This window comes from Chlorocebus sabaeus, chromosome 10 (assembly GCF_047675955.1).
Source record: "Chlorocebus sabaeus isolate Y175 chromosome 10, mChlSab1.0.hap1, whole genome shotgun sequence".
NCBI lineage: Eukaryota > Metazoa > Chordata > Mammalia > Primates > Cercopithecidae > Chlorocebus > Chlorocebus sabaeus.
In genome coordinates this window covers 57,081,747-57,095,344 of record NC_132913.1, presented here as the reverse complement: position 1 = coordinate 57,095,344, position 13,598 = coordinate 57,081,747, and positions in this window count along the sequence as shown.

Genomic DNA, 13,598 nt, shown 5'->3' with positions numbered 1-13,598 from the left:
TGCCTCCCAGATTCAAGTGATTCTCCTGCCTCAGCCTCCTGAGTAGCTGGGATTACAGGTGCCTGCCACCACACCTGGCTAATTTTTTTATTTTTAGTAGATTCAAGGCTTCGCCATGTTGGCCAGGTTGGCCAGGTTGGTTTCAAATTCCTGGACTCAGGTGATCCACCCGCCTCAGCCTCCTAAAGTGCTGGGATTACAGGCATGAGCCACCGCGTCTGACCCTTTTCTTATCTTTTCTTTTTCTCCCTCATTCCCTTCCAGAAGCTGAGCTCCCTGCAGACACATCCTTTAAGGAAAATGAATTCCTGGTGGCAGACCAGGAAGCTTCACGTTTCATTTACAGTACCTAGGAAAGGACTCTCTCTCATACTGGTATCCATCTCTTATAGCATAACTTTGTAAGTCAGTGCACTAAAAGACCATCTTTCTGGGTATACATTTAGTACAATTATTTTAGAGAACAAATTGATAATATCTACTAAAGTTTAAGATGTGCATAGCTGATGGTGCAGAAAGTCCACTCTAAAGAATATACTCCCAGCCTGGCCAACATGGTGAAACCCCGTCTCTACTAAAAATACAAAAATTAGCCAGGCACATGCCTGTAATTCCAGCTACTTGGGAGGCTGAAGCAGAAGAATCGCTTGAACCTGGAAGGTGGAGGTTGCAGTGAGCTGAGATCGCGCCATTGCACTCCAGCCTGGGTGAGGAGAGTAAGACTCCGTCTCAAAAAAATAAAAATAAAAATAAAAAGAATATACTCTAGAGCAATGTTCACATCTGTACACAAGAAAACATGTTCAAGAATATTCGGGCCGGGTTCAGTGGCTCATGTCTGTAATCCCAGCACTTTGGGAGGCTGAGGAGGGTGGATCACGAGGTCAAGAGTTCGAGACCAGCCTGGCCAACATGGTGAAACCCCGTCTCTACTACAAATACAAAAATTAGCCAGGTGTGGTGGTGCATGCCTGTAATTCCAGCTACTTGGGAGGCTGAGGCAGGATAATGGCGTGAACCAGGGAGGCGGAGCTTGCAGTGAGTGGAGATCGTGCCACTGCACTCCAGCCTGGATGACAGAGGAGACTCCGTCTCAAACAAAACAAAACAAAAAAATTAAAATTAAATTCACTAAAAACAAATGAGACAAGTTAAGTTTGGTGGGCCAAATCAGGTTAGCCCTCAGTTTCAGGTTAAAATGCTTATTAGGCATCAAGGTAAAGATGTCAAGTAGGCAGTTGGTATGAGTTTGGAGAAGTCAGGGTTAAAGATATAAATTTTGGACCTATTAGTATATAGCAGACATTTTAAGTCATGTCATTATATGAGCTCTCCTAAATAAAGTATAGATAACAAAGATGGGAGAATTCCAGACTGACCCCTCTAGCATTCCAGTTTTTCGGATAATGAATAAAAGAAGAGAAGCCTGTACAACAGCTAGAATAAGCAGACCCTGAGAGATGCTATGAAAATATGGCACCATAGAAGCTAAAGAGGTGAATGTTTCAAGGAAGGAGTGACCAACTGAGTACATATAGCTAAGAAGATGCTATGGATTGTGCATGGGTCATGAGGATGGATCCCTTATGAATGACTTGGTTCCATTCTTGCAGTAGCCAGTAAGTTTCCCTTCTGATTGGTTCTCATAGGAATGGGTTAGTTCCCATGAGAATGGGTTGCTATAAAACAACGGATTGTTATACCAGGGTGCCCCTCAGATTTGGTCTTTCTTCACACATACCTGCTTCTCTTCAACCTTTTCCACCATGTTTGACTCAGCAGAAAAGCCCTTACCAGAAGCCAAGAAGATGCTGGTGGGTGTCATGCTTCTTGTACAGCCTGCAGAATTGTGAGCCAAATAAACGTTTTTTTAAAAAAATTATCCAGCCTTGGGTATTCATTTACAGCCAACACAAAACAGACTAAGACAGAAGATTTGCATGCTGACCTAAACCATTTTTGTCACTGTGGCAGATACTGTTACTTATCTCTTAATATTGGCTCTCTCCTTCCTATATAATAATAATAAAATCACCTATGGCTTTCAACAAAATGCATGGCCAATCAGAAATAAAAACTACGTTTTTCCAGCCTTCCTTGAAGCTTAGTAAGACCATGTCTGGCCTGTGAGACATGAGCGGAAGTGATGTGTGCAACTTGCAGGTCATTCTTAAATGGAATGAGTTTATTCTCTTACCTCCTTTTCTCTTTTCTTCAAGTAGCTAGATGTGGAAGATGAGCAAAACTGGACCAAGCAAATGAAGGAAACACCATAGGTGTGGCAAAGCAGCAAGATAGAAGGAAGCCAAGTTCCAACATCCTGTAGTGCCATACCAACCCTGATGGCTTCATAGAATGGACTTATCATTTTAACCTGGACTTTAAATGCGAGGGGGAAAAATCCATGAAAAAGTATTCAAGGCAGATGATGACAATATTTTAGACTTTTGGTCAGGGCAAGTGAGAGGATTCATCACTAAGGGGCAGAAAACTCAACTAAATCGAAACTCCAGGCCAAGAGTACCACTCCGAAGGCTGCTAGGCTTGCTAAGTTTTTCTATTTGTGTGTGTGTGTGTGTGCGCGTGCAAGATGAATATCAGGTTGCCTAAAAGCCAGAAATCTAGGGTCTCCCTGAATTTTGGGAATGGGTTGTAGGACTACTTTTGTGTTTTCTTGCTAATAGATGTTTGAATGTGAATCTTGTCTAAAAAAAATTTCCTTCATTGTAATAAGTCATCTGAAAGTGAGGTTGTTAAGGGGAGACCTAGAGCCCACCCCTATGTCTAACAATTGGTGGCCTCCACTATCCCCTAAATTATCTAATAATTGTGAACAGCCAAATTTACTTGGGTCAATTTGCTACATTTGGCAAGTGAACGAGGTCAGCATGCATGAAACCATAAGTAGATCTTCTATAGAAGACAATACATGGAAGTTGATAAAACAGCACAGATTCTTTACCAAGACTTCATGTAAAATAAAATAGCTGTGATAGATAAAGAGAAAAGAAGGGACTTTGGGGACTAAACTTTTTTAAATTGCCTTGTAACACAAAAGCTATAAGGTGCATGAATTTTAAGTGCTCAATGAAGTTTCACAAGTGAACACTACCTTGTAATTACCATCCAGATTGAGATTTAGAACATTTCAGCACTCCAGAAAGTTCCTTTGTGCTCCTCTCCCAGTCAATAACCTCCTTAAAAGTAACTACCACCGGATGCGGTGGCTCAAGCCTATAATCCCAGCACTTTGGGAGGCCGAGACAGGCGGATCACGAGGTCAGGAGATCGAGACCATCCTGGCCTACACGGTGAAACCCCGTCTCTACTAAAAAACAATACAAAAAACTAGCTGGACGAGGTGGCGGGCGCCTGTAGTCCCAGCTACTCGGGAGGCTGAGGCAGGAGAATGGCATAAACCCGGGAGGCGGAGCTTGCAGTGAGCTGAGATCCGGTCACTGCACTCCAACCTGGGCGACAGAGCGAGACTCTGTCTCAAAAAAAAAAAAAGTAACTACCATTGATTAGCTTTGCCTGTTCTAGATCATGTAGTATGTATATATCTGGGTCTCAGTCAGTTTGCACAGCTATAACAAAATATCATAGACTGGGTGTCTTAAACAACAGAAATGTATTGCTCACAGTTTTGAAGGCTGAGAAGTCCAAGATCAAGGTGCTGTTAGATCTGGTGTGTCATGATGGCTATCTTCTTCATGTATCCTTACAAGGTGAAAAGCAGAAAGGAAGTAAACTCTCCAGTCTCTTCTTACAAGGCACTAAATCCCATTCATGAGGGTCCTACCACCATGACGTTATTACCTCCCAAAGGCCTCACTTCCTAATACCATCCCCACTGGAGGTTAGGATGTCAACATATGAATTTTGGGGAACTACAAACAGTCCACAACATGTGGTATATGCACATACCACAACTGACTTATCCATTCTTCTGTTTCTTTTCCTTTTTTTGAGACAGAGTCTCACTCTGTCACCCAGGCTAGAGTGCAGTAGTACAATCTCGGCTCACTGCAACCTCTGCCCCCCAGGTTAAAGTGATTCTCATGCCTCAGCATCCCGAGTAACTGGGATTACAGGTGCCTGCCACCATGCCTGACTAATTTTTGTACTGTTTTAAGTAGAGACAGGGTTTTGCCATGTTGGCCAGGCTGGTTTCAAACTTCTGACCTCAAGGGATCCACCCACCTCGGCCTCCCAAAGTGCTGGGATTACAGGCATGAGCCAGGACATCTGGCCCATTCTTCTGTTTCTGACCATTTGGTTGTTTCTAGTTTTTTGCTGTTATGAATAAAGCTATTCCGAACATTCTTATACATGTCTTCTGCACTCATTTCTGTTAGGTGTATGCCTAAGAATGAAATTATGGGTCACAGGGCAGGCATGTGTTTAGCTCTCATATGTACCGCTAAACAGCTTTCCAAAGTGGTCATACCATTTTTCACTCACACCAGCAATGTAGTCGCTAAACAGTCTGGACAATGCACTGTCATGTTTTAAAGCCAGGTATTATTTTTTATTTTAATTTTAATTTATACCTATATAGGAAGTACCAGTGCAGATTTCTTAACATGCACATATTACGTAGTGGTGGAGTCTGGGCTTTTAGTGCACCCATCACCTAAATAGTGAACATTGTATCCGATAAGCAATTTTTCAGCCCTCACCCCTGCTCTCACCCTCCCACCTTTTGTAATCTCTAATGTCCATTATTCCACTCTAAGCCACATATAATATTAATATTAAAAGCTCATGCTTACAATAAGTAAACTACGTAGTGAAGAGACTTCAAAATAAAGTTGGTAAATAAAAAGGCACACTTGAAAAGTTTCAGAAAGAATAGAACAATTCTTGTTTTGTTTCTGGTGTAGGAGGAAAGGGAAACAGACACATTAAAATTATTCTTTCAGATGAAGGCTGCTGACAGTTGAAATAGTTAATTAACTTTGGCTTCTTTTCTCCCTAATCCAAAGCAGTCTTTTCTTTCATTGGCTTCTGAAAAGTTATTTAGTCTTCTGCCTACATGTAGAGGCAACACAGGAAGGCTTTCGCCAGTGCTGAGATGGCTGGGATCACTCAACCGGTCCACTAACTGGAATTAAAGTCAACAGTAGTAATAAGGGTTTCCAATGGTGCATGCCAATAGTCCCAACCACTCGGGGGCATCTCTTGAGCTCAGGAGTTGGAAACCAGTCTGGACAACATAGAGATAAACTGTCTCTTGAGGGGGGGAAAAAAAAAGGCCAGGTGCAGTAGCTCGCACTTGTAATCCTACAACTTTGGGAGGCCAAGGTGGGCAGATCACGAGGTCAGGAGTTTGAGACCAGCCTGACCAACATGGTGAAACCCAGTTGCTACTAAAAATACAAAAATTAGCCAGGCATGGTGGTGTGCACCTGTAATCCCAGCTACTTGGGAGGCTGAGGCAGGGGAATCGCTTGAACCTGGGAGGTGGAGGTTGCAGTGAGCCCAGATGATGCCATTGCACTCCAGCCTGGGCGACAGAGTGACTCCATCTAAAAATAAAAAATAAAAAAAAATTCTGAAGTCTTGGTTAACTTTATCTGTCATCCGGATGAAACCCCAATGATTTATGATTTGGACAATTCTCTGGCATCTCTAGAGTGCCCGGCATCCTCAAAGTTTTCAGTAGCATCTCTCCAGCTTATTCCCTTAAGACTTCTTTCCCACCAGGATGATCTGCCAGGAATTTGGTCAAATCGTACACCCATGTGCTTTAGATATGATTGTGCTTTGAATCTCCTCTAGGGAGCAGGGCGCAGCACTTCAGGGCCTTGTCCCACTGCTGGGCCATCTAGGTGGGCTGCGAGCCAGTCCCAGCACACTCAGCGGTGCCTTACCAGCAGCGCGCGCCTCTCATCCAGCTCCGCCGGGGACATTCCCCGCCCGCACCAGGGACCCCTGCCAGAGGCGGGGCAGCCGGTCTGTCATTGTTTTTAATTTTGGCCACATGGTGGTGTGGTGGTATCTCATTGCGCCTTTAATTTGCATTTCCTTGATTTACAATGTTAAGCACCTTTTCAGATGCTCATTTGCCATTTGACGTCCTCCTTTGTGCAGGGCCTTGCCCATTTAAAGATTGTGAGAGTTGGCCAGAAGCGGTGGCTCACGACTGTAATCCCAGCGCTTTGGGAGGTTAGGAGTTCGAGACTCAGTCCGGGCAACATAGTGAGCTCCAGACCTTGAATCTACAAAAATAATTTAAAAATTAGCCGGATGTGTCTCTTAAAAAAAAAAAAAAAAAGGAGTGTGTGCTTCTTAAAATTGATTTTTACCAATTTTATTAATTAGGATTTTTATAAATTAGGATTCTTCCAATTTTATCAATTAGGATTACCAATTTTATCAATTCTTCCAATTTTATCAATTAGGATTCTTTAAATGAATCTGGATACAAAGGTTACGTCAGATGCAGGAATTGTGGATTTGTTCCCCCCAGTATATGGCTTTCACTCTCCTATTGGTGTCTTTGGATAATTAGTGCTTTTTATGTTGCGTTTAAAAAACCATTGCCTAATCCAAATGCACAGAGATATTCTCCTCTAATTTCTTTTAGAATCTCTATTGTTTTATTTTCACATTTAGTTCTATGATTCATGTTAAATTAATTTTGGGGCATAATATAAGGCAGATGGCAAAGTTCCTTTTTTTTCTATATGGATGAACGATAATTGCTCCAGCAACATTTGTTGAAAAGATTGTTACTACGTCTAATTCTAATTCTAGAATGGTTATCCAAATTTTTAAAAAGACTTTTTTTTTTTTTTTTTGAAACAAGGTCTAGCTCTGTTGCCCAGCTTGGAGTGCAGTGGTATGATCATGACTCCCTGCAGCCTGGAACTCCTGGGCTCAGGTGATCCTCCCATCTTAGCCTCCAGAGTAGCTGGGACTACAAGGCACACGCTACCACACACACCTGGCTAATTTTTAAATTCTTTTGTAGAGACAGGGTCTCACTATGTTGCTCAGGCTGGTCATGAACTGCTGGCCTCCCACCGTGGCCTTCCAAAGTGCTGGGATTACAGGTGTGAGCTACTGTGCCCTGCCTAGAATGAGATTTTTTAAAGAAATGAAAATAGCCCCATAAAAAAATCCAAGTATTAAGCAGATAGAAGATAATTCTCCTTTGATCATATCTACCTTAGGGGTAGGAAGACTATGCTGATCCCTTGAAAATAAAGACAGTAATTAAAAATGATTTTAGAGGAAGTTAAATGTACAGTGAAATTACTGCCTACATAAGGTTGATGTTACAAACTGTATCAGAGTCCCAGCAAGATTTTTTTTTTTTTTTTTTGAGATGGGGTCTCAAACTCTTGGGCTCTATGGATCCTCCCTCCTCAGCCTCCTGACTATCTGGGATTACAGGTATGTGCTACCATGACCGTCTGGCAGCAGGAAAATGTAATAAACTACTTTTTACAAAGGTGTGGGAAGGGCATAAGTAAATTCTGAGGCATAGTGCGATACCCCAAGGTTAGTAATATTGAGGGCTCCATTACCACCCCAAGGGGAGGGTGGCAGAGCAAAAGGAGGAGCTAGTCTCTTGGGAGAAAGAGGATGGTAAGGAGAGGCCCCTGAGGATGCATCCAGGCCATGCCAACCCTGCAGGAATGGAGCCAGGGGAATGAAGGCTGGAGTGAATGCTCCCCTCCCCCACTCTGTTGTTAGTGCTCTCCTCTGCGTAGATCAGTCTCCTGGTGGAGAAGGAACTGGTGGAGAATGTATCTGGAGAGGAAAAAGAAGATGTAGCACACAAAACACAGGAAAACACTTAGTCCAAGAGGAGGAAGAGTGGATCTGTGTTACGTACTCAAGATCAGAGGTGGGTTTGCGTGAAGCCAATAAGGTTTAAGCTTCAGGATCCCTCAATTATACTGGCCCTTTCCAAGGACCTGGGAGGGATCCTAATAATGTGTTCACAAGGTCATATGGTTTTGTTAAATTTGTAAAAGATATTTTAACAAAAATCATCAAACTGTTGTTCTTTCCATTTCAAATCTCCCTCCATTCCACTTCCCCAGCATTTAATGGTACTGAAGTGACACAAGTGTTTTGAGTTTCTGTCTAAAAAGAAGTTGAATTGAGAATAAGCCACTATAAATGTAATTTGAGCAGATATTTTTAAACATTTTAATAAGACATGAAGAAGTTACAGTTCCTAGTTTATTAAAGAACTGAAAAAAACTGAGATAAAATAATAGAATATGAAGCTAAAGTCATAAACATGAGTAACAAAATCAGTGGAGATTATTCTGTATTCAAGAAGCAAATTATAAGAAAGAAGTTTTCAAATCATACCAATATCAGTGATTCATTAAGAATACATTTCAAAAAAGAAATTAATAAGCTTCTTGGATTCTGTATAATCCAATTAACAAAGTGGAGCAAATCATAAGAATATGTTGGAAAAAATTAAAATTTTTGATGATTTGAAAATAATGAGATTGGCTGGGTGTGGTGGCTCACACTTGTAATCACAGCACTTTGGGAGGCCGAGGCGGGTGAATCACAAGGTCAGGAGTTCAAGACCAGCCTGGTCAATATGGCAAAACCCCGTCTCTACTTAAAAAAATACAAAAATTAGCTGGGAGTGATGGTGCGTGCCTGTAGTCCCAGCTACTTGGGAGGCTGAGGCAGAAGAATCGCTTGAACCCAGGAGGTGGAGGTTGCAGTGAGCTGAGACTGTGCCATTGCACTCCAGCCTGGGAGACAGAGCGAGACTCCGTCTCAAAACAAAAAAAAAAGAAAGAAAGAAAAGAAATCATAAAACACCATTGTTTTTTGTTTTTTTTTTTTTTTGAGACGGAGTCTCGCTCTGTCGCCCAGGCTGGAGTGCAGTGGCCAGATCTCAGCTCACTGCAAGATCCGCCTCCCGGGTTCACGCCATTCTCCTGCCTCAGCCTCCCGAGTAGCTGGGACTACAGGCGCCCGCCACCTCGCTTAGCTAGTTTTTTGTATTTTGTAGTAGAGATGGGGTTTCACCGTGTTAGCCAGGATGGTCTCGATCTCCTGACCTCGTGATCCGCCCGTCTCGGCCTCCCAAAGTGCTGGGATTACAGGCTTGAGCCACCGCGCCCGGCCATAAAACACCATTTTAATCACATTGATAACAAACTGTTTAATGAGTGCCCTGAAGTACACTTACACATCCTGAAATCTTACCACCCACACGTGAAAAAGACTTACAAAAGTGTCCTCAAATTTGTAATACTCTTAAATGTATTTTTTCTTTTTAAATTTTTTCTAGCCATGAGACCATCAGAGAACTCTTACATATTTATAAGACATCACCGATAACAACTTATTAAGCTGACACTTTTGTAAACAACCAGTAATTAAAAAAAAAAAACTTTATAGAGGAATTCTAATTATTCTAGAAAAAAGCAAATTATCCTTTTACCCGCTCCATTGAAAATACCCTCTCTGTAAAAAATGTTACAAAATTGAAGAGTAATCAAAGTCTATGTGGCTAAAAAATGTAGGGAAAAAGTATTATGGGACTGTTTCTGGCAGTTAATTATGTTCAAGTACTTTTTTGTCCTGGATTTTGTGATGCTTGTGCTATTTGCCTTTGTTGTGATTTACCTATTTATTCTAAATAAATATTTATTTATTTAGGAAATATTCATTTTCCTAATTTTTTTTTTTTTTTTTTTGAGATGGAATCTTGTTCTATTACCCAGGCTGGAAGGCAGTGGCGCAATCTCACTGCAACCTCTGCCTCCCAGGTTCAAGCAATTCTCTTGCCTCAGCCTCCTGCATAGCTGGGACTACAGGCACGCCACCACGCCCAGCTAATTTTTGTATTTTTGGTAGAGACAGGGTTTCACTATGTTGGCCAGGCTGGTCTTGAATTCCTGACCTCAGGTGATCAGCCCGCCTCAGAAAGTCTTGGGATAACAAGCGTGAGCCACCACGCCTGGCCTCCTGCCTAATTTTGTATTCATAATTTGGTATTATTTTTCCTAAAGAGTTCCCCTTCCCCCAAATTGCATTTAATGCCATGCCCCACAAATTCTGATGTGACCTTGCTCAGAATTCACACTAAAGAAACAGGAACTGGGCAAACTTCAACAGTAACAGCAATGGCAATGAAATTAGAACATGAAGCACTCTCCCTAAGGTAGCAGACTGGCGTGCATGTTTGATATGTATACGCAAGTCCAACACACACAAACATAAACACATGTATGACAGGGTCTCACTCTATCATCCAGGCTGGAGTTCCCCTAGGGTAGCAGACTGGCGTGCATGTTTGATATGTATATGCAAGTCCAACACACACAAACATAAACAAACGTATGACAGGGTCTCACTCTGTCATTCAGGCTGGAGTTCCCCTAGGGTAGCAGACTGGCGTACATGTTTGATATATATATGCAAGTCCAACACACACAAACACAAACACACATATGACAGGGTCTCACTCTGTCCATCCAGGCTAGAGTGCAATGGCACAATCACAGCTTGCTGTAGCCTTAACTTCCTGAGCTCAAGTGACCCTCCCACCTCAGCTTCCTGAGTAGCAGGGACCACAGGTTCGGACCACCTCACCTGGCTAATTTTTGTATTTTTTTGTAGAGACAGGGTCTTGCCATGTTGCCCAAACTAGTCTCGAACACCTGGCCTCAACCAATCCTCCTGCCTCGGCCTCCCAAAGTGCTGGGATTACAGGTGTGAGCCACCATGTCAAACCAGGAATATTTAAAAGAATCTGCAAACCTCGTTAAGGAAAGAAGGGGGAAAAAGCAAAACCAGCTGAGATGGGTAAATTGTAGTCTGGAGGAAATCTGGCCCACACAATTTTGGCAGTAAATTGGTGGAAAATTATTCCAGAAGCAAATCTATTCTAAGAAATTCACTATGACGCAGAGGTCCCAGGAAAGCAGTGTGGAGACTGGAGCAGCACTAGAAGGCCTTTGGCACTTACTCTAAAGGCTAAGCTGCCACCATACTTTAAGGCAGCACCTCCTACTGGGAGGACAGCCTTAATCCATACATTGGGAAGCATTACTGACAGCAAATAGTAGGAAAATCCCAGAGGAAATAATTCTACCCTCATCACTCAAAAACAGAAATGAAGCAATACATTAACTTGAAAAATCCATGAGGAATTTTGAGAGAATCAGGAGTCCCAAAATAAAAAATCAGATGAAGTATTGTAAAGATATTACTAATCAACCATTCATAGAATTTGGAAAGAATTCTTTTTTTTTTTTTTTATGAAATGGAGTTTCGCTCTTGTTGCCCAAGCTGGAGTGCAATGGCGCGATCTTGGCTCACCACAACCTCCACCTCCTGGGTTCAGGCGATTCTCCTGCCTCAGCCTCCTGAGTAGCTGGGATTACAGGCATGCACCACCATGCCCAGCTAATTTTTTTGTATTTTTAGTAGAGAGGTTTCTCCTTGTTGGTCAGGCTGGTCTCAAACTCCCGGTCTCAGGTGGTCCACCTGCCTCAGCCTCCCAAAGTGCTGGGATTATAGGTGTAAGCCACCACACCCGGCCTGAAAATAATTCTTAAGGGGAGAGCTCAGAGGGTTGCAAGCTTTTTGGTTTCTAGTTTGGATTTGTGGTTTTTTTGGTCTGGTTTTTTTGTTGGTTTTTTTTTTTTTTTCTTGCTTCTTTGTTTTCTTTTTATTATAGAAATTTTCAAGCATACTTCCAAAGTAAAAAATAATCCTTTAAATAGCCATCATCCACCTTCCACATGCATCAGCACATGTTCAGTCTTATTTTATCTACATGCCAACCCACTTTCCCAAAGCCCTCACAAGACTATTTTAGAGTAAATGACAGACATCTTGATTTAATCTACAAAGTCTTATCTATGTACCTTTAAGAATAAGAACTCTTTATTTTTTTATTTTTTATTTTTTTTGAGACGGAGTCTCGCTCTGTCCCCACGCTGGAGTGCAGTGGCCAGATCTCAGCTCACTGCAAGCTCCGCCTCCCGGGTTTAGGCCATTCTCCTGCCTCAGCCTCCTGAGTAGCTGGGACTACAGGCGCCCGTCACCTCGCCCGGCTAATTTTTTGTATTTTTTAGTAGAGATGGGGTTTCACCGTGTTAGCCAGGATGGTCTCGATCTCCTGACCTCGTGACCCGCCCGTCTCGGCCTCCCAAAGTGCTAGGATTACAGGCTCGAGCCACCGCGCCCGGCCCCCAAGAATAAGAACTCTTTTGAAAAATATATAACCATATGACAGGTGCAGTGGCTCACGTCTGTAATTCCAGCACTTTGGGAGGCCGAGGCAGGCGGATCACGAGGTCAGGAGATGGAGACTATCCTGGCTAACACGATGAAACCCCGTCTGTACTAAAAACACAAAAAATTAGCCGGGCGTGGTGGCGGGTTCCTGTAGTCCCAGCTACTCGGGAGGCTGAGGCAGGAGAATGGCGTGAACTCGGGAGGCGGAGCTTGCAGTGAGCAGAGATTGTGCCACTGCACTCCAGCCTGGGCAACAGAGCGAGACTCCGTCCCAAAAAAAAAAATATATATATATACATATATATATATATATATAACCATATTTACCATTATCATACCCAACAAATTAACAAAATTACTCAATGTCATCAAATATCCAGTCAGTATTTATGTATTTTATTTTATTTTATTTTATTTTATTTTATTTTATTTTATTTTATTTTATTTTATTTTTGAGACGCAGTCTTGCTCTGTCGCCCAGGCTGGAGTGCAGTGGCCGGATCTCAGCTCACTGCAAGCTCCGCCTCCCGGGTTCACGCCATTCTCCTGCCTCAGCCTCCCGAGTAGCTGGGACTACAGGCGCCCGCCACCTCACCCGGCTATTTTTTTTGTATTTTGTAGTAGAGACGGGGTTTCACCGTGTTAGCGAGGATGGTCTCGATCTCCTGACCTCGTGATCCGCCCGTCTCGGCCTCCCAAAGTGCTGGGATTACAGGCTTGAGCCACCGCGCCCGGCCTCCAGTCATATTTAAATTTTTTATTGTCTTATAAACATTTTTTAAGTTGCATTATTCAAATCAGGTTCCAAATGCTATTCACATGTTGTTTTGTGATATGCAATGGCTCTTAAATTTCTCTCAACCTAGAGTCTCTTCTGTTTTTCTTGCCATTTATTTGTTGATGAAATCAAATCATTTTCCCTAGAGAATTTGTTACATTCTAGATTTGATTAATCATATCCTGAGGTATTATTTAACACATTTCTCCATCTTCTGTATTTCACATAAACTGAAAATTAGGTCTAGAGGCTTGATAAGATTTAGGCTAGATATTTTTGGAAGAGTACTTCATAGGTGATGCTGTGTTCTTATTGCATCACATCTGTAAGTATATAATGTCTGTTTGCCTCTCTTTTTGGAATATTAAAATTAATCGGTGGGTTCAACTGTTGTCAGCCTGATCCATCATTATAAAGTTCCTCATCAGCCTCTCACCTAATTATTTCAGCAGCTATCAATAATCATTGCCTAGATCCATTATTTCATTCAAGTGTCAAAATAGTTAATAGTGTGTCATTTCTTCTGCACTCACTCAGTGGAATTCTTCTTTAAAAAAAAAAAAAAAAATTGGGG